Source organism: Tachypleus tridentatus, chromosome 9 (genome assembly GCF_004210375.1).
Source record: "Tachypleus tridentatus isolate NWPU-2018 chromosome 9, ASM421037v1, whole genome shotgun sequence".
NCBI lineage: Eukaryota > Metazoa > Arthropoda > Merostomata > Xiphosura > Limulidae > Tachypleus > Tachypleus tridentatus.
Window position 1 is genome coordinate 50,788,352 of NC_134833.1, and position 20,756 is coordinate 50,809,107.

Sequence of the window (20,756 nt, forward strand, 5' to 3'; positions counted from 1 at the left end):
AGTTCCTAGAGTATTTAAGTACAGTTAGTTCTGAATACAACAATTACTGTGTTATGATTTCTTCTTTCATCCAGAGTAAACAGTTCTCTGCTAATCTTTCAGTTTATTCTAGACTTCCATCATACGATCTTAATGCCTCCACACTACTTGATTTTACAAGTTCTTGAATCGTGGATGAAGTTTTTAATAATTTATTTTCAATTTCAATTGACTCAAGTTTCATTGTCCCCTGGTAAGCTTCCTTTAAAGGTGTGGACAACATTTAATTTATACTAATAGGGATATCCTTGTTCATTATGGCATCTTTAAATAGTCACATTCCAACGAATCTATAATTTCACAAGGACCATCTATTTAAGATAACTGATCAAGCCTTTCCATATCTTCCACAAATTTGGCAATGGTCTCATATTTCGTCCTTACTCTGTTCCTGAAATTTGTTTCAAAAATTTCCTTATGGTTCGTCACTCTAAGTCCGTTTGACAAGGTGGTCATCATTTCTTAAAAGTCATTTTGATTCTCAGCTGAAAGATTGCTTAATATTATTAAAGTGCTCTGTCGATACACCTTACAAGGTATTTAGAACCGAACCAGACGTGCTTCCAATAACATTTTTTGTCATAGCATGTTGATTTCTTAACATATTATGTTGTTGAATGGGCCAGTTAACTTCTGGAACTGGACTAGGTCGTGTGTTGTAACTAGAGTATTGGAGGAATGTTCTGTAATGAGAGGTGCAGTGACAGGAGTAGACCATATGGTTTCTTCTTTACTATATTTTAAAATTAATGATGTTTGGAGTTGAAATTCTTGGACAACTACGGAGAGAAGTTTAGCTAATATGGTCTTGAAATTTACAAATTAATTTTCCACATGTTTTATTATGTCATTGCTATTCTTTTCTACCTACTTGCTTTTGTTGTTATGATCTTCCTGTATACTGTAGATGCCTTTTTGCATTTTGCCTATTTCTTTTGTCAATGCAGTATTTCTACATCTCACAAATCTTTCTTACACTTCTTAAAGTTTGTATTTTTAATTCTTCTGCACTTCTTCTGTAGTTTCTTTAGTCTTGTTTTCAGTCAAATCTATTTTTGTTCTTAATGATTTTTTAAATCTTAAGTCATTTGTTTTAAATCCCCTCTTAAATTTCTGTATCTTTCTTTTTAGTTTCCTGTAATTGTCTTTGTCTTTCTTCTTGTTTTCTTTTTAACCCACCTTTTAGTTCTTCCCAGTTTTTCATAATTTCTAGCAAATTTTCGATTTAAGTTTCAGAACGTGTAAAAATTTTGAATCGGAAGCTCAACCTGAATTAAGTTTTGCTTTAATCAAAATAATTCTACACCTGACATTAGTGTTATAACGGTTCCTGCTGTTGGGTGAAAATAATCCTACTCCTGACTTTAATGTTTTAACAGTTTTTATTGTTGTGTGGATTCGTTTATATTGTTCGACAAAATAATCAACTTAATTATAACGAAAGCGTTTCTTATCTCCCATTAAAAGTATTACAGATTACTTGCTTTAACGTTTATTTGTGTGTAATTAAGCACAAAGCTACACAATGGGCTATCTGTGTTCTGCTAATCACGGATATTGAAACCTGGTTTATAGCGTTGTAATCCGTAGATATATCGTTGTGCCACTGGAGGGTATGCTTTAACGAAATAATGACAATCAAGTGATAGGCCTAATTCACAAGTAAAACTTAACAATCACTTACTTGTCAAAGTCATTCTGCTACCTTCGACATTAACTCAAACAAAACTAATTCTATATTAAACTCGCTCACCTCCTAAATCGCTCTCTTGAGTGTGTTACTAAAATATTTTCCTCCAAGTCTCTAACAAATTTGAGGTGTCACGTTCACCTCAGATCAAATCTGAATACTCAGAAAATGTCTAGACGTCACATATAATCACTTGTGCCAAACCTTCTTCTAGTATTCATGCGAAATGTCATCACTTATAAACCAGAATATATCTGTGCGTGTGAGTGTTTATTAAGTTAATAAGTCAAATTTAACACTATTTATAGTTATTTGTTTGTGTGTTTTTTCTTATAACAAAGCTGCATCGGGCTATGTGCTGTGTCCATCGAGGGGAATCGAAGTCCTGATTTTAGCGTTGTAAATCCGTAGACTTACTGCCCAGCGGGAGACATAGCTATTCATCACGTTCAAAATTACCCACTGTATCCGTCAAGTTAGGAGACCTTAACACAATCCCTTAATCAACAACCTATAGTTACTATATTGAGCTAAGAAGTAATAACAGTTTAAAAGTACATGTCACCAATGATTCTTTATGATTAATATATGCAAACATACAAAGAGTACTTCTAACTTTCAGTTGTTTTAACGTTTCATTCTTACTTATTGAATTAAATAAATTAAACTGAAATACGTAATCTTAAAATTTAAAAACACACTTTCTAATAATAGTCTAGGATGAGGATTGTAAAAACTAGTTTACTTGTCATATTATTTCGTTACTAGATTTTATACGGAAATCAGCATTGACCATACTTTCTGATGGCTTTAAACGTGTGATAACTTCGTTGTACGAGAGACTAGCATTGTTTCTCGTTGCTGTTTTAGTTCAAAGCTACACAATGGACTATCTGCGCTCTATCCACCGGAGGGAATCGAATCCCAGATTATATCGTTGTAAGTTTGTAAACTTACCTCTAACCCACCAGAGGTCACTAGCTTTGAATGATTATAAAGGAATCCTGAGCTTAAGTATCTCAGGTACAACAATTAGGCAATACAAGAAGTTTAATGAAGATATGACGTTTTCAATGTTGTTTCGAAATAAAACTCCATCCAGCTGAAGTGGGCACGTTTAAAGAAAGTCCTACTTGGATAAATGTAATCTCTTCAAAGATAGACTAATATTTTTCAACTGTTATAAACATCACACTTGTCATTCGTGCTTCCGTCATAAACTTCTATATTACACAAAACAAACTGAATTTAGGGTCAAAGTAAACTTTTACAGAAAAAAAAATAATTACTTAAGAGAAATATTCATAGTAACTTTGCATCTTTAACAGTTTTTATTATGTCTTCACTAAAACAGCCTATCTGCACGTGTGACCTCAAGCCTCCAAATACCATGACTAAAAGAATATATGATTTTATCATTTCCTTCTCTCCTAAGAAACATAATAATAAAGATAATATTGTAATTTTAGCTATTATACATTATGCCTAAAGCTCATAAATAGATATATTTCACTTTTCTATCTTTATTCATTCATTACATTACCATAAGTATTTCTGGTGGTATGGTATTGAAATGGTCACGTTGTTAAAAATGTCGCCACAGCTTGCACCAGAGGCAACACAGCATTGTAGTAATATCTAATATATTATTTTATAGTACAGTTACTATTAGAACTGTGCTACACTTTTCGTTACTTTCCGACTGTTGAAAAACATTTGGATGAAGAAACACAAGCTACTCAGCAATACGTATAGAATTTGGTAAATTTTCCTCAATCGTAAATATAAACAGGGTGTTTATTTATTCTGTTTAATTTTACGCAAAACTATTCGAGGAAAATCGACATTAGCTGTCCTTAAGTTAAAAGTAATAGACTAGAGAGACGGCAACTAGTCATCCTACCTATCCAACTCTTTACTAACGAATATTGTGATTGACTATCACATACTAACGCCCTCATAGCTGAAAGGGCGAGTAGCTTCCGAACCCGCGACCCTCCGAGCACGAATAAAGCGTCCTGAAGTCATGCCAGGTCAGGGAAGACTGTTTTTTGTTAAATGTCTCTTACCCACTTTGCTTTTTTACATATTAATTTTATCAGTATTTAAAATTCATCATCAAATACGAGTTGTTAACTCAAATATTCTTTGTGTCAAGTACTTTATGTTTTAGTGATACAGCTCGTTATCAAAGGAGTGTATTTTTTTTCTTATAGCACAGCCACGTGCGGCTATCTGCTAAGTCCGCCGGGGGCATCGAACCCCCTGCTTTCAGCATTGTAAATCCCTAAACTTACCGCTGTACCAGCTGGGGACGTTATCAAATGAGGTGAAATTGAAATGTTTTACAGTAAACCTTTGTCTCAGAACTTCATTATAAATCACACCTTCCTCTTCATCTCCAAAAATATTATCACTTCTTCATGTTACCTATTTATATATATATATATATATATACTTCAACTCACTGCTAGAGAAATTATTCCCCTCTTCTTCAAACATTATAATTTCTTTACATTACATATTCATAATCATAATTCATTAATAGTGGACGAAAATTCCATTAGTATGTGAAATGAGGACTAGAGATTGTACCCGTATTTATAAAATTATATTGATTTTGTGAAAGTGTTTCCAAGAAAAAGTTATATTATTTTCCCAAATACCATGAATTTTCATAAAATGTTATTTTATCAGACCACAGTACTTCGTAGTGGTTTATTCCGATATTAACATTGATGTTGCAACACTAAACGTAATGATATTTAACACCATGTGTAGGAGAAGACCTACGTCATAGGAATGTTTTTTTTTTCTTCTTCCGCTTACTTTTCAAGCTAAAGAACCCTAAAGAATCAATGCCCTATTACAAGAATCATGTGGTTGAATGACAGCAACAAAAAAGTTCTTGTGTATACCTATCATACATTGCTGTCAACTCGAACAAGATATCACGAATTACTAGTTTAATTTTTTACTGCACCCCATTAATATCTAATTATGCATTTCTTGCTACAAATGATAATATGGAGAGAACTGTTATCATTGTTAGGAGTGTAAGTGATCATCAAGTCTAATCACTAATTAGTTATTACTTTATTATTTAGAACGTTTGCCTAGAATGTGGAAGGTCCCAAGTTCAAATCCTGCTCGAGGGAGAAAAATAAAACATGGATTAGGCTATTCTTCCAGATCCTCAGGTTACTGCATGAGACGGTTAAGAATTCAAACTCTGGTACAAAAAACTGCAAAAATCTGTCAATTTACTGTCTGAAAATGTACACTCAGATTCGAGATTTTTAATGGCACCAACCAGATGTTAGCGTTGTTAGGTCGTAGCCTTATCATTGTCCCACCAGAGGACGAATCTCGTGTGTAATGAAAGAAAAAAAACGCAATAACCTGGAAATATCAATTAAACAAAGGTTAAAATAAACATTCTCTGGGTATCAGTAACCCTAAATTAATGCCCAAAAAGTGATATTTCATTTCTGTTGCAGAGACTGATGTAAAACATATTACGTCCCACATACGTGTTCGTCTGCTAACCCTTCTTAATGAAACCTTTTCAAGTACTCGCGTTCTCCAACGCAAATATAAACAGGACACATTCTAAGTACCATAACTGTTACTCCGCCATTTCTTCACAGTATTTATTCACAATTATAAGTTTCCTTAAACTAGTGAGGAAATTATACACCCCCTAAAACATTATCACTTCTTCACTTTATCTATTTATAATAATAAACCTTCATCTCCATAGCGGATGAAAGTTCCATCAGTATGTGGAATAAGGACTAAAGGCTGTACCCTTATTTCTAAAATTATATTGCATTTGTGAACGTGTTTCCCAGAATAAGTTATATTATTGTCCCAAATACCATGAATTTTCATAAAGTGTTATTTAATGAGACCACTTCATTTTTCCAATACAACGCATTATTACCCTCCATAGACTGCTAGAATGTATTACGTATGCATTTGTAACTTAAGAAAATATAGTTATTTATTAATTTTGAAACAACTCCTATAAAACATTGGACTACAGTGTACCTATGCTAGCAAAAGAATGTGACCTCTACATACATATGACCTCTGACCCTTCTCATTTACTTATATTGTGATATCAAGCATCCCCTTCTTAAAGACATCGACGCTTCTCTCACAACTCTTAAAGAACTAAAAATTAATGAGACAACGATAAGATTTCGTATTTTGTATAAATATCATTAAGACAACATAAGAACTGGTAACACAAACAACATAAGAACTGGCAACACAAGTAAACCTTAGAAACAAAAAGCTCTGGGATAAAATATTTTTGTCCAAACATTTTTCTTTAAATGCTGAAAAAATATCATCACATTCAAAACTTAAATTCCAGGCGAATTTTCTGTTTAAAATGTTAATGTATCTTTTACACAACATGTTACACAGACACAGCTACAGATTCTTTATGTTACGACTTTTGGAAGTTAAAAACCTTCAATTACACTAAACCTAAAAGGTTGTATCTGCACACAGTTTGAATAAAAATTAGTATTTTAGCTCTTGTGGTTTGGGTTTTTCTCTCCGTAATATTTCCAGCCTGAAATGGTCAGGTGTTTATGGCGTTCAACTCGTAATGAGGGTCATAGGTTTGAATCCCCTTCACACCAAACATGCTGCTCGCTCTTTCAGCAGTGGAGGCGTATTATGTTTTGTTCAATCCCACTATTTGTTGGTAAAACAGTCGCCCAAGAGTTGACAGTAGGCGTTGGTGATTAATTGTCATCTCTCTAGCTCTTCACTGCTAAATCAGGATGGCTAGCGCTGATAGCTCTCGTGTCGCTTTGCGTGAAATTTGAAAGACACCAAACCCAAACCCTAACATTTCGATAAAGCATATAATTCTATTGATATATAAAAATATCATAGCCACTGAAGCTGCGAGTTATGTCTGTATTTATACGTTTATGGCTTAGCGGTAAGACACCACAGACAGCACATAATGTAGATTTTGTTTAACGATAAATACAGAGTGTAAGACGAACAAGCATGAAGCTACTATACCTTTAAAACCGAGAAATGTGGCGAATCCCCCTTTTTGTTGAATATGTAATTAGTTTTTCTCTCCTCATCTGTTATAGTTTAAAATTGTTTGATAATGTTTGTGCAAAGCTACTCGAGAGCTACATGTTCAAACAATTCCTAGTTTTATAAGTGATAGTCTAGAAAGAAATGTTTTAATCAACTGTTAACTCTTGAGTTACTCGAAAAGTGGAATTGATCGTCACATAAAAACGCTACATCTTAAAGGGCAACCATTTTCGGTGACGGGATTCGAATGGTAATCGAATGCTATAATTATTACGCTCCGCCAGACCATTAAAATTCATACTAATTTTGGCCATCTTAAATGTAACAGTTAACTAGCAAAATTTTCATTGTCCCCGAAAATTGTAGGTAACAAATGCTTATTAATTTACTTAGTTGAAGCACAAAGCTCTTTCATGAGCTATCTCTGCTGTCCTTACCAAGGGATCGAAACCTAAATTTTACCCTCTTAAGCCTTTACCGTCAAACCACCGAAAGCGTTGGAATCATAGTTTTACACCTATTTCACTCAGTATCAGTATTTAAACAATTGGGTTTTGGTTGAGAAAGTAGTGCCTTTGTAACATGTATCTATTTTTTTTTCTTGCCACTAAACATGACAGACTTACATAGGCCCGTCATGGCCAGGTGGTTAAGGCACTCGACTCGTAATCCAAACGCCGCGGGTTCAAATCCCTGTGCATCAAACATGCTCACTCTTTCAGCCGTGGGGGCGTTATAATGTTATGGTCAATCCCACTATTCGTTGGTAAAAGAGTAGCCCAAGAGTTGGCGGTGGGTGATGATGACTAGTTGCCTTCCCTTTATTCTTATACTGCTAATTAAAAACGGTTAGCGCAAATAGCCCTCGTGTAGCTTTGCGTGAAATTCAAAACAAACCAAACTCACTTACATTTTATGTGTATGAAACTTTATTTTGTAGTTTTATTTGTTAATATAGTAAACATCTGGCATGTCGAATCATTTGATTTTTCAGTACATATAAATTTTATTGAAATATGCCTGAAGTATAATATAATAATAAATATTTATAAATTATTCTTATCATATAATGAGGTATTAGTATTAGGCCTATCACATTTTCAAACACTAGTTTCTTAATCTAATTTCTTAGAAATTTTAAAGAATTATAAAAGTGTATAATTATAGTACTCCAATCACACTACATTCATCGTAGCCTTTGCCGGTGAAGCCTTTCACTCAATCCAGAACTCTTCAGACTAGCTGGAATAAAACAAACACACTACTGGTCGGAACAATAGGCTATTGATGTAAAATCAATTAAGGTGAACAGAAATTATCAATATAATCAAGATCGTATTTTTAAAATAAGCCTCGACTATTAATTACTCAGGGGCTTTATTAATGTGTATTATACGATCTTGTTATCAAAGATGAACATAATAACCCAGTGTTCCATTTTAAAAACTGACTCTGCCATTAGTAAAGTGGCTTGTACGAACCTGTAAAAGTAATATTAACTTCTTATGGACGCTGTGAGAAATAATTTTCTCGTTTTATCATAAACTCCCAACAGCATACCCAAACAATGTATAACACAAGAGCCTACTACAACTGATTACATAGTTTATGCAAGAGTTGTTTGATTTCTTCTTTGTTTGTTATTAAGTGCAAATCTGGCTCCTCTATAGTGAGCAATTATCACCATACACTGTGACTAGTTCCTCTATAATTAGTAATTATCACCGTACACTCTGACTACTTCTTGTATAGTTATTAAATTACATCCGTACACTGTGACTACTACTTCTAGTTATAAATTACCACCGTACACTGTGACTACTTCTTATATAGTTATTAATTACTTCCGTACACTGTGACTACTTCTTGTATAGTTATTAATTACTTCCGTACACTGTGACTACTTCTTGTATACTTATAAATTACCACTGTACATTGTGACTACTTCTTATATAGTTATCAATTACTTCCGTACACTCTGACTACTTCTTGTATAGTTATAAATTATCAACGTACACTCTGATTACTTCTTGAATAGTTATCAATTACTTTCGTACACTCTGACTACTTCTTCTATAGTTATAAATTACCACCGACACTGTGACTACTTCTTATATAGTTATTAATTAGTTCCGTACACTGTGACTACTTCTTATATAGTTATTAATTACTTCCGTACGCTGTGACTACTTTTTCTAGTTATAAATTACCACCGTACACTGTGGCTACTTCTTAAAACAGTTATTAATTACTTCCGTACACTGTGACTACTTCTTGTATACTTATAAATTATCAACGTACACTCTGATTACTTCTTTAATAGTTATCAATTACTTTCGTACACTATGACAACTTCTTCTATAGTTATAAATTACCACCGACACTGTGACTACTTCTTATATAGTTATTAATTACTTCCGTAGACTGTGACTACTTCTTGTATACTTATAAATTACCATCGTACACTGTGACTACTTCTTATATAGTTATAAATTACCACCGTACACTCTGACTACTTCTTCTATAGTTATAAATTACTACCGTACACTCTGACTACTTCTTGTATAGTTATTAATTACCACCGTACACTGTGACTACTTCTTATATAGTTATTAATTACTTCCGTACGCTGTGACTATCTCTTATATAGTTATCAATTACTTCTGTACAATCTAAATACTTCATGTATAGTTATAAATTACCACCGTACACTCTGACTACTTCTTGTATAGTTATTAATCACTACCGTACACTGTGACTACTTCTTATATAGTTATTAATTACTTCCGTACACTGTGACTATTTCTTATATAGTTATCAATTACTTCTGTACAATCTAAATACTTCTTGTATAGTTATAAATTACCACCGTACACTCTGACTTCTTCTTGTGTAGTTATTAATTACTTCCGTATATTGTGATTACTCTTGTATAGTTATCAATTACCTCCGTACACTGTGACAACTTCTTGTATTGGTATTAATTACCTTCGTACAATGTGACTGGTTCCTCTATACTGTAACCACTTTCTGTATAGTTAGTAATTACCACCGTATACTGTGACTAGTTCTTCTATAGTTAGTAATTACAACAGGACACTGAGACTAGTTCCTGTACAGTCAGTAGTTACCATCGTATACTGTGACTTGTTTCTCTATAGCTAGGCTTATACACATTTTCATCAGTATGTTTAATAATATTACTTCGATTGCACTTTTAAATTTTAACGCTTAAGTTAGAGAACACAGTACGATTTAGAATTTACTCTCATGTAATGCTTACCCTATTCAATCAGCATATCTATCCTCTTTGTTGTGTTCCACCTATCGCTTATAAGTCTGGGCTAGTTTTGAGTTGGTGAATTCAGGGGAAACAAGATGCTTCTGTTTCACGGAGAGGCAAGTCACATCAACACTGAAACTGACAGTTAGACTTCGTTCAACATATTTCTCATACTTCCCTATATATACAGTGTTTGTTATTGAATGAATGTCCTATATTTTCGACCTCATTCCCTGTAAGATATGGAGATGCTGTGGGGGAGAAAGTAGCTTGAAAAATATCTCCACTAGCAAGTCCGCTGGATGCTAACGGGATGCTTTCCAAACTGAGCTATGATATTTATAGCCACTGAGTCTTCATTCACTAGGAATGTGAGTCATACAGTACACCTAGTGCACGTGGCATCTCCCGCTTCACTTACTCAGCTTATAAACCTGGCAGAATGTACGCCACAAGTAATGTGTGGAGAACTTTCAACTTTACTGTAGCTGAAATAGAACCTAGTCATTTTTTATTTAATTTTATTCGTTGATATTTTACATTTAAATTTAAATGAAATGATCAAGAATCATGTATTGCTTTTATTACGTCGTAAACACGTAAAAGGCATTTAAATCACATTACGCATTTCAAATGTGAAGCTTAATAACTTTTAGTCGCAACATAGAATTCGAAACTAAGATAAAGAATATCACATAAGTTATGCATTTTGTCTCAACCATTATTTTAACTGAAAAAGAAACAGCTATAGTGTGGGTCGTAGGTGCGTTATAAGAGTGATGTAAAATGTCGTTATTCGAATACAATAACCCACGAATTGGTAGTGGATACTGTTAATTGTCAGCCTTCCTTCTTGCCCATACCTAGAAAGTAGGGACGGCTAGCACAGACAGCCCTTGTGGAACTTTGCGCGAATATCCGAAACAAACAAACCTCGAGTTGGTTAAGATATCATGTTTTTTTTTAACTTGATTCAGCAACGAAATTCTTTTACTAGTTACATTAGCAAACTGTTGATAAACTAATTTTTACTAGCCGTTTCAGTACACCAGTAATAATTTTTATTTTTCTAGTCCGAACAGAAAACTCTTCTATAACTCTATTTTATTTTACATTCTTGTATCGAACTATTAGATTAGTCATGAATAACTACATTTCTTATTAATAATAGAGTCTGAAATTTATCAGAAGTAATTTTTACAGTTATATTTACGTTTACGGATGGTACTGCCTTACTCATCAATTAAAGTAATACATGGGATGATATATGAGTTTAGATCATAATATTTTAACTCTGAATGTAGAAGCAACAAAATAAAAATATTTTCATATTAATATAATATAATTACACAACCTAAGAATGCAAACATTCTGTATTGTAATAAAATGAATTGTAACTGTCCCAATTTAACTGTAATTATGAAAACTAGAAATTAAATATTTAGATATTATAATCCATAATAGCTTTAAATTTGATGAGTATGTTAATTATCTTTTTTCAAGATTAAAAAATTAGTACATGTTGGCTTTTCGCTCATTTTTGTTGCTTATTATCACGATGTCAGTATCATTACTTTCATCATTAATTTTTTATTTTTCTATTTTATTTTTATTTATTTGTATTGTATTTTTATTTCATTTTGCTCCCCGCTAGTTTGTTTGTTTGTTTTGAATTTCGCGCAAAGCTACTCGAGGGCTATCTCCGCTAGCCGTCCCTAATTGAGCAGTGTAAGACTAGAGGGAAGGCAGCTAGTCATCACCACCCACCGCCAACTCTTGGGCTACTCTTTTACCAACGAATAGTGGGATTGACCGTACCATTATAACGCCCCAACGGCTGAAAGGGCGAGCATATTTGGCGCGACCGGGATGCGAACCCGCGACCCTCAGATTACGAGTCGCACGCCTTAACACGCTTGGCCATGCCGGGCCTTCATTTTACATTTTATTTTATTTTTATTTTTTTCTCGGGTCGCCCAATCTAATTCCTATTTCAGAAGTGGGGTGAAAAGAAAGTATCTTTATGAGCGTCCCCTATTATCTCCCCAACCAAAGGGAATAGGGAAACACCTGTCAGTATTTTGATTTTGATTGTATCAAATAGAAAAACAGTTACTTTGTTTCTGTTACTGATAACTATGTAGTAAAAACTATCACGAATACTCGGAACCTCGTGTTTGTCGCTTTCCAAGGGAAAGTGTACACATTGTTGTTCAGTACGTTTTATGGGTTTTGTAACCAAACCACTAAACCTTAAGACATTTAGTATTGTATCACTAATGTATTATTTGTTGTTTTTTAAGTCAAACACCAAGGTACACAATGAGCTATCTGTGCTCTGTCCACCATTAGTATCCAAACTTGGTTTATAGTATTGTAAGTTCGCAGACACACCGATGCGCCACGTGGAGGGAAGCAACAATAATGTATAATGGGTTTGTAACTAAACGTTTTAGGATTTTAAATTTTTAGTCGCTGTATACTGGCTCAAAGAATGGCTCTAATTTTTTTCAAGTACAAACTTTTATTTCGTAGCTCCGTCCCTTTTTGACCGATTTTAGATCTAATTACAGCCACGGCTAATTCATATTCCCTATGTCGATATGACCTTGCCCATTGTATCATAGATTAACGTAATTCTGCCTAAAAATTTCGGTTTGAGGGTGAACAGGTAGAGAATCTGATGAGTAATAAAATCGAATCGGGTTTGCGCGTGCCCCATGCTGGGTATTATTATGGAGCACGAAAATATAGCTAACGTGAAAAGAAACAAAAAGTGTAAAAGAGATTAATTTACTCTATCGAAGAGTAACTCTCATTGTATAATAAATTCAACCATGTTTAACATATACATGAACTGTTATTCATGTGCTCTACATGCCCGTAGCATAACAAGGAGTCATAAGTTTTTAGTGCACTTATTCTTGAAAGAGTGCAAATAGTACAATATAACGTCACAAACAAAAAAGAAAGCCACCTGGTGTCAGAGAATCACATGTCTAGTTAAACTACTTAAAACTAACTTTTAATTGATGATGGGACATCTTACTTGACTGTGAAAGTGTTTTTTACGAAGATACGTCTCGTCTCAATCCATAATACTAGCTCATCTTTACCTGATGACTGCACATCTTATGTTTTCATTCTAGTTCGTCACCTGGTAACAGTTCCAACTTCTTACTTATCAAATAGCGTCCTCTAAATGCAAGTTCTCATGTAATGCTGGTTTGCAGTTCATTAAAACAACTATCCTCGAGGCAGTGGAAGCCGTCATAAGGTACAAAAGTTCAGTTTTGTTTTTCAGAATTTTCGCACGTAACTATACAAGGACTAGCTAAACAAAACTGTTCCTAATACTGGAGCAGTATTCAATAGATCACACCGCCAATTCTTGAGCTGCTCTCATTTCACTGAATAGTGAGGTTTAATCGTCATTCTTAAAGCTCGTACACGTGCAGTGTAACATTATAGTGGTAAAAGAACACGAATATTCCCATCTACAGCCAGAAAACACTAACATCAGCACGACTACCAGATGTTAAGTGTCTTCAACGTTTAAATGCATCACATTTTGGTAAGTATAATCAGATGCAGATATGTCCTCTACAACATTAAACATTTGCTATATTGAACTGAGAATATAAGCTATTTTTAGAAGTTTGTTTCATCACTAGAATAATAAATCTCCGAAAACTTAAACATCGTACACCTTGTTCCTACTATATATGTTCTCTAGCGATCAATGGTAGTTTTACAGATTCATAATGCCAAAATCTGTAGTTCAATTTCTTGTGGTGGACTGAGTCCGGATAGCCCCTTGTGTAGCTTCCCTCGAAAATTGTGAAATAAACAAATAGTTTAAATGATATTTCGTTAACTTTATCTTAACAAAAACAAAATTTAGTTCACCAAGCTTTTGCCCCTGTGGAGTTCTCATACGATTAGCACTGATGAAGCTGTAAGGACGAAACGTTGGCCGAGATAAGTTTGTTTTTTGTTTGTTTTGTTTTGTTTTTGTTACTAGAAAGTAAAGGTCGCTTTACTATCTTTCTCGAATGTATAAACGGATTGAAGTTTAATGGTCAATCAAATCTATCTATGTTTTTTTTTTAATTATTGTTTTAACTAGTATAAAGGTTTGTAGAAATTCATAAAAAATAAATTTCAAACATCATTGATAAAAGTTATCTAAGATATTTAGGCGAAACACAATATGCGCAACCCAAAGGTTTGTTAACAGCCTTTTACACTCATGACATGATATAACAGTTATTTTATCGCGTTTCTAGTAATCATGATATGACCTGATGATTATCTTACTGTGTTTATAGTAATCACAATATGACCTGTAGGTTACTTTATTGTATTTCTAACAATCATAATATAGCATCATGATATCTTATGTTTTTATAGTAATCACAATATGACCTGACAATTATCTTATTGTGTTTCTAATAATCACAATATGACTCGATGGTTATGTTATTGTGTATTTAACAATTATGACATGGTCTGAAAATTATATTCGTTCCTTTCAAACAGTTGTTTCTTATTTCTTTTGAATTTTGCGCAAAGCTACTCGAGGGCTATTTGCGCTAGCTGTCCCTAATTTAGCAGTGTAAGACTAGAGGGAAGGCAGCTAGTCATCACCACCCACCGCCAACTCTTGGGCTCCTCTTTTACCAACGAATAGTGGGCTTGACCGTCACATAATAACGCCCCCACGGCTGAAAGGGCGAGCATGTTTGGTGCGACCGAGATTCGAACCCGCTACCCTCGAATTACGAGTCGAACGCCTTAACACATTTGGCCATGATGGGCCCAAACAATTGTGGTAAGGCTTCGTACGTATGTTTAACAATAACAATATGGTTTGAATATTATATTCTTTTGTTTTAAAAATTGTGATATGAGCTAATTGTTTTATTTCTATGTGTCTAACTTTAATGCTTACATTTTTATCACTTGAAGTCTCTAACATACTAACAGGTTCTGATAGCCAAACACACAACCTTGACAACGCAATTTTCAGCTAACGAAACATTGCAATTTACTCAATAACAACATAACATTGTACGCCTTTATCTAACTAATCCTACACACTAACTTCATGGTTTTATTATTAACTGGATTTTAGCTTCAATACGTAACATAGCGTTACTATTTATATATTATTCTATCTAACTTATGCTGTAAGTATACATTTAATATTCATATAAAGGCATACACACGTTGTAAATTAATTGTTATATTTACGTATTAAGAGTACTAGTTGTTCCCTCTGTTAAACATAAAGCTACAAATAGGGATATCTATGTCCTGTCCACTACAGGCATCGAAACCTGGTTTTTAGGGGTATGAGTCCGTAGACATACCAATGTGCCACTGGGGAAAGTAGGGGTGGGGGCAGTGGAAAGTTTACTTACTTTTAACATTAAAATCCAGAATTCGATTCCATACGGTGGAAAGAATGCAGATAATCCCTTGTATAGCTTTACAGAAATAAAACCACAAAAACTGTTAGTTTATAGTATCCACTCCAAGAGTAAGCGGTATTTGTAACTCTTGTTCGTTGCTGCCTAAAAGTTTCGGTTTGTTTTGAATTTCGTGCCAAGCTACAAAAGGGTTATTTGCTCTAGTGGTCTCAAATTTAATAATGTTAGACTAGAAGAAAGGTAGCTAATCATCACCACCCACCGCCAACTGTTGGGCTACATTTTTACAACGAATAGTGAGATTTACCGTCAAATTATAACACACACATGGGTGAAAAGGCGAGCATGTTTGGAGCGACCGAGATTCGAACCCGCGACCTTCGGATGATGAGTCGAGTGCCTTAATCATCTGGCCATGCCAAGCTTTTATAGTTTTGAACAAAATCTGCAGTTACTAGAAATTTCTCAAGAAGCGTCTATGATTAATGCTGTACATTGTTCTCATGTGTATGTCTAAAGTGCCATTAAAACAGCGTTTTTACTGTGTCCGTTTTTTTCAGCCATGTAGTGCTTCTCATGAGACATAAAGAATTAGCGCACAACAATGATATTGTTTTTATTTAATAACTGAATGTTCTAATTTCTATAAGTTTAAGAAATAACTCAATGTTCAGCCATGCTTCTATGCAAAGCCAGGTTATTGCCCGAAGGAGAGGACCTCAGGTAACTCAGCAGTAAGACTGGAAGGTTACACTGAAAACATTAGGGCTCGATATACGACTGGCACCGGCCAACTAGCTAGCCAATTGTGCAGCTTTGCGCTTGAAAACAAACAAACCCCTTGGATAGAGAGTAAAGCTGGCACGCATCCAACAACTTATTGGTATAAGTGAACCATGTGTAAAGGATTCTTTCACGTGACCTACTTTAGATTTATTTTTATACTCTGCAGAAAACAAGTCAGATTTTTTTGTTCAGATTAAGAGCAAGATTTGAAACATCCACCTTATTTACAAACATGAGAAGCGATAGAAACATATCACAAATTTCTTATTTTAAGTTACGTGGAAAACTTTAACCTTCGACCTTTATATGCAGTATATGAAAACAATGACCTTTGACCTTGCCATATAGCATATGAAAATAATAACTACACTGTCGTAGCATTAATAAGCGTCCTATTATTTTTTTTCTCCTTATAAAGGTTGTATGTGGTGGGTTTACTTACACCGAACTCGAGCTATCTTGCAGGCAGAATAGGAATACAACTGTAAATGCAAAAACAGTGAATGTAATTCAAAGATGCTGAGATTTGGCAAAATATGCAATTTTTATTAGTGTATAACGTAAATGACATATTCATACTAAGAATCTTACATAACAAATATTGATTTTTACGTCTCTATTTCACTGCTTCGCATAGTCCTTCCAGACAGAGTCCCCACTGGGGCAGTGGTAAGTCTACGGATTTACAATGCTAAAATCAGAGGTTCGATTCCCCTCAATAACCCTAAAGATAGCTCCATGTGGTTTTGCTGTAAAAAAAACATACAAACACACCCTCCCAAATAGCATCTTTCCTCATAAGCATCTTATGATACAATAATAAACCTTGTGGTTAGCGTGCTCGAATTCTGAACGAAAAAGTTCATTGTTCACGGCCTTTAGAAACTAGCACCGCACTTTAGGGTCTTAAATGTGTTTCAGTGATGGTCCAAATTCTACCATTCTTTCCTAAAATTGTATCCCTAAAGTCAGCGTTAGGGGATGTCAACTAGCTGCCTTTCTTCGGATTTGTCCGTTCAAGTTAAAGATATTTTCAGCAGATGGCCTTGATGTAGCTCTGAAATTAATAAGAAACAAAACTCCAATAAAACTAGTTTGTAATATTACCTACTTGGCTATTAGCTTCAGCATACGTTAGTAACTGTTTATGGAACGTAACTCTATTGCGAAGAAAATTAAAATTTTGAAATTTATATAAAGTTGTATAAAGCTGTAAAAACGTGCATAACCGTATATAAGACACATATCTGTTGTTGTTTTTCTTTATCTCTACATTTACTTAAATGTCAAGTGACGTACAACCTTTTTCAACAGTTGTATAAAATGTCTCCTATGAAAAACACCAGAAAGAAAACAAAGATGCTTATGGTTAAACAACCAAATTTCAGAAAACGCTGATAATTTGAAATAAAGTAGATGTTTTAATAGGAAAATATTATGGAAAGCTCAAAATGTTATATGTAGTTTTAAAGGTAAAGAAGAAACGTTTCATTTATCCAGACCTTTACGTCCTGTAGAACGTTAATTGAACAATATAACAGATGCACTTCTTAACATCATAAAGTTGTTATGTTTTGAGGTTTCACTAGTAAGATCAAAATAATGCAACATTTTACTCTTTAGTTTCATGACTGCTCTGAAAATCGTACCAACCTTTTTTTGTTGCATGATAATCAATAGAAAAAGGCCTCCTGGGTCTTGATTCATGTGTTTAGTTCTGTGTATCAAAATTTGACAGAACTAGAATATCTTCTGCGCCATGTTGTTGTAGTTCTTTAATATTTTTATGAAACACATATCAAACACAAATATTATTCTCCCAGCGGATGTTTGGAAATATTACTGACGTCACCAAAAATCTAACAAAAGGAAATGAAGCCAGACGCTCATCTCACGTGCACGTGACAAGAAACGATGACGTTATCGCCATCTGTTGGCTATTTCCTGAATACAGTGTAAACAACGGCTGTTTATCTATCGAGCTCGTTTCCAGCGTTAAAAACTGTTTCTAATCAAAGTTTATTGTCTGGTAAGAGTTAAGCGCAATTTTCTGTATAATCTCAAAGCTATTTTTGCCAAGTTTATTACAGATCGTTTATAGTAATTTACTGTTTTTATAGAATGTTTTTATTCCTTTCTCTAGCCGTCCCTAATTTAGCAGTGTAAGACAAGAGGAAAGGCAACTAGTCATCTCCACCCACAGTCACCTCTTGGGATACTCTTTTACCAACGAATAGTGGAATTCACCGACACATTATAACGCCCCCACAACTGAAAGGACGAGCATGTTTGGTGTGACGGAGATATCAATGGCATAGTTAACCATTTCACTATACAGTTAAATACTTTTATTCGATATTCTTCGAAATGTTTATCTTTGTTTTTAAATCGCCAGCCCACTTTAAAGGTATATAATTATGATCAATTCTGTATTGACACAAGTATGGGGATAGGGGTAGAAGTGTGCGTTAGGTTATTATTCTCAGAATCGTGAACAATTACAGTGTTCCGTCCGCCCCCCCCCCTCCCTTACAGTGCTCAGCGACAAATTTGTAAGAGTATAACTCTAAAACTCAAACGTTCGACACCCACGGTGGGCAAAGCGCAGATAGCTCAATATGGAACTTTGTGCTTAAACGTAAACAAGTCATTCTCCTGTACGTCCTATTGTTTATGATCACATGATCTCAGTCAACAAATATCTCAAGATTGAAAGAATAATGACAATGCAAATACTCTGATGACAAATTTGGAAACTTCAACCCAAACTCCACCTTATGGGCACACGAATTAAACAGATAAATCAGACACCCTATAATTCAAGTATAATTGTCTCTAATTTTGAATTGCTGACCTGCAGGAAAGCTTTTTGTTTGTTTTGGAATTTCGCACAAAGCTACTCGAGGGCTATCTGTGCTAGCCGTCCCTAATTTAGCAGTGTAAGACTAGAGGGAAGACAGCTAGTCATCACCACCCACCGCCAACTCTTGGGCTACTCTTTTACCAACGAATAGTGAGATTGACCGTCACATTATAACGCCCCCACGGCTGGGAGGTCGAGCATGTTTGGCGCGACTCGGGCGCGAACTTGCGACCCTCAGATTACGAAGCACACGCCTTAACGCGCTAGGCCATGCCAGGCCTGCAGGAAAGCAATCAGTAGCACCCGACTCGCAGCCAGAAGAGCTTTGTGTGGCTCTTTGAGCCGAATAACGGGATTGACTGTCACTCTTATAACGTGTCTATATCTGAAAGTATGGAGCATCTTCAGCAATATCACTACTCAAACCTTGAACCCTTCGATCTGTATTCCGATACAAAAGCACAAGGTCATATTCCAACTCTGTTCTGGAGAACTTACTTTATAGTATTTCTAATTCTTCTTTTTGAACAAATTAACATCAATGTTATTTTTTTCGTAGCACATTATGAAATAAAATGTCTTTGAAATTACTAAAACTTTTACTTTGTATCTCGTCTAAGATCTCAAATGCTTTCTTTTTTCCTTAAAATTCATTGATTTCACCAGACATTACATCACTTTGCAAATCAAAGACTTCTTTGTCAGATTTCTGTTGAAGTACTAAGGCGTATATATTATGTTTCGCAACAATCGTAATTTAATTGCTTGTTTAATTTGTTCAAGCAAGTCCTTTAGAGAACGAAAACGGGGGGAGACACACAAAGAGAAGCCACTGTCTGTTATATCTGTCGAACTAAGTGGAGTCGTTTTCAAAATCACTTTGACAAAGCTTCTATCATTATCAGGAACGATATTGATCCACGAGTGAAATTATGCCCTCGTTAAATCCTAGTAATGAAGTGATTAGACACATTAGGCCTCTTGTCGATAACCACATCTACATCATGACTGTAATTTAACATTTTTAAGAAACTATTGTTGTAAGTTGGAGCTTCAGAATTAAGTGCGTTTACAAAAAGCGTATGAATTTCTTACAATTTAGAGATTAAATAAAGTAATGCAGCGGTAAAATAGTAGAAACATTGAGAGAAAATATATGCATCAGACAGCAAAAATTGGATAAAACATTCGTTAAGCCTCGTATTTAATCATGTAGATACAGAGGCAATTAAATGTCTTTGTGGATTATAAGTAAATTAATTATGTGTTATTATAAACATCCCTCTATCATATATACTTCATTCATGTTTCTCACCATCTAAAGTGTATGGATTTTATAAAACTTTGACAAATGATTTTACAGAATCATACTTAATGATTACTTCTTTTTGAGCCAATGGTGTTCTAAACACAGAGTAGAGGGAGAATATAAGGGCAGAAATAGAGGACAAAGAGATGATGAAGGTAAGGATACCTAAGGAAAGAAAGTAAGAGACAGACACAGGGTGTTAGAAGATGGGAAAATAGACAAAGGTGAACAAAAAAGGAAGAGAGAGACATAGGGTGCGAAAAGATGGAGAA

At 34.5% G+C, this 20,756-nt stretch overlaps 2 protein-coding genes across 3 annotated transcripts in view; both read right to left on the reverse strand.

Annotated features, from left to right (window-relative positions):
* LOC143225227 (BTB/POZ domain-containing protein 6-A-like) overlaps nucleotides 1-18,135 on the reverse strand; it is a 41,900-nt gene extending 23,765 nt beyond the window's left edge. The window contains exons 1-2 of one of the 2 annotated variants that reach the window (XM_076454276.1): nucleotides 17,966-18,122; nucleotides 10,092-10,229 (exon numbers count right to left, since the gene is read on the reverse strand). The gene's annotated coding sequence lies outside the window, so the exon portion shown is untranslated. Of the gene's footprint in view, nucleotides 1-10,091; nucleotides 10,230-17,965 lie in introns of both variants that reach the window. The other variant, XM_076454277.1, reaches the window with a different exon arrangement.
* LOC143225228 (homeobox protein BarH-like 1) overlaps nucleotides 1-20,756 on the reverse strand; it is a 96,484-nt gene that overhangs the window by 60,265 nt on the left and 15,463 nt on the right. The gene's annotated exons all lie outside the window — the stretch shown is intronic.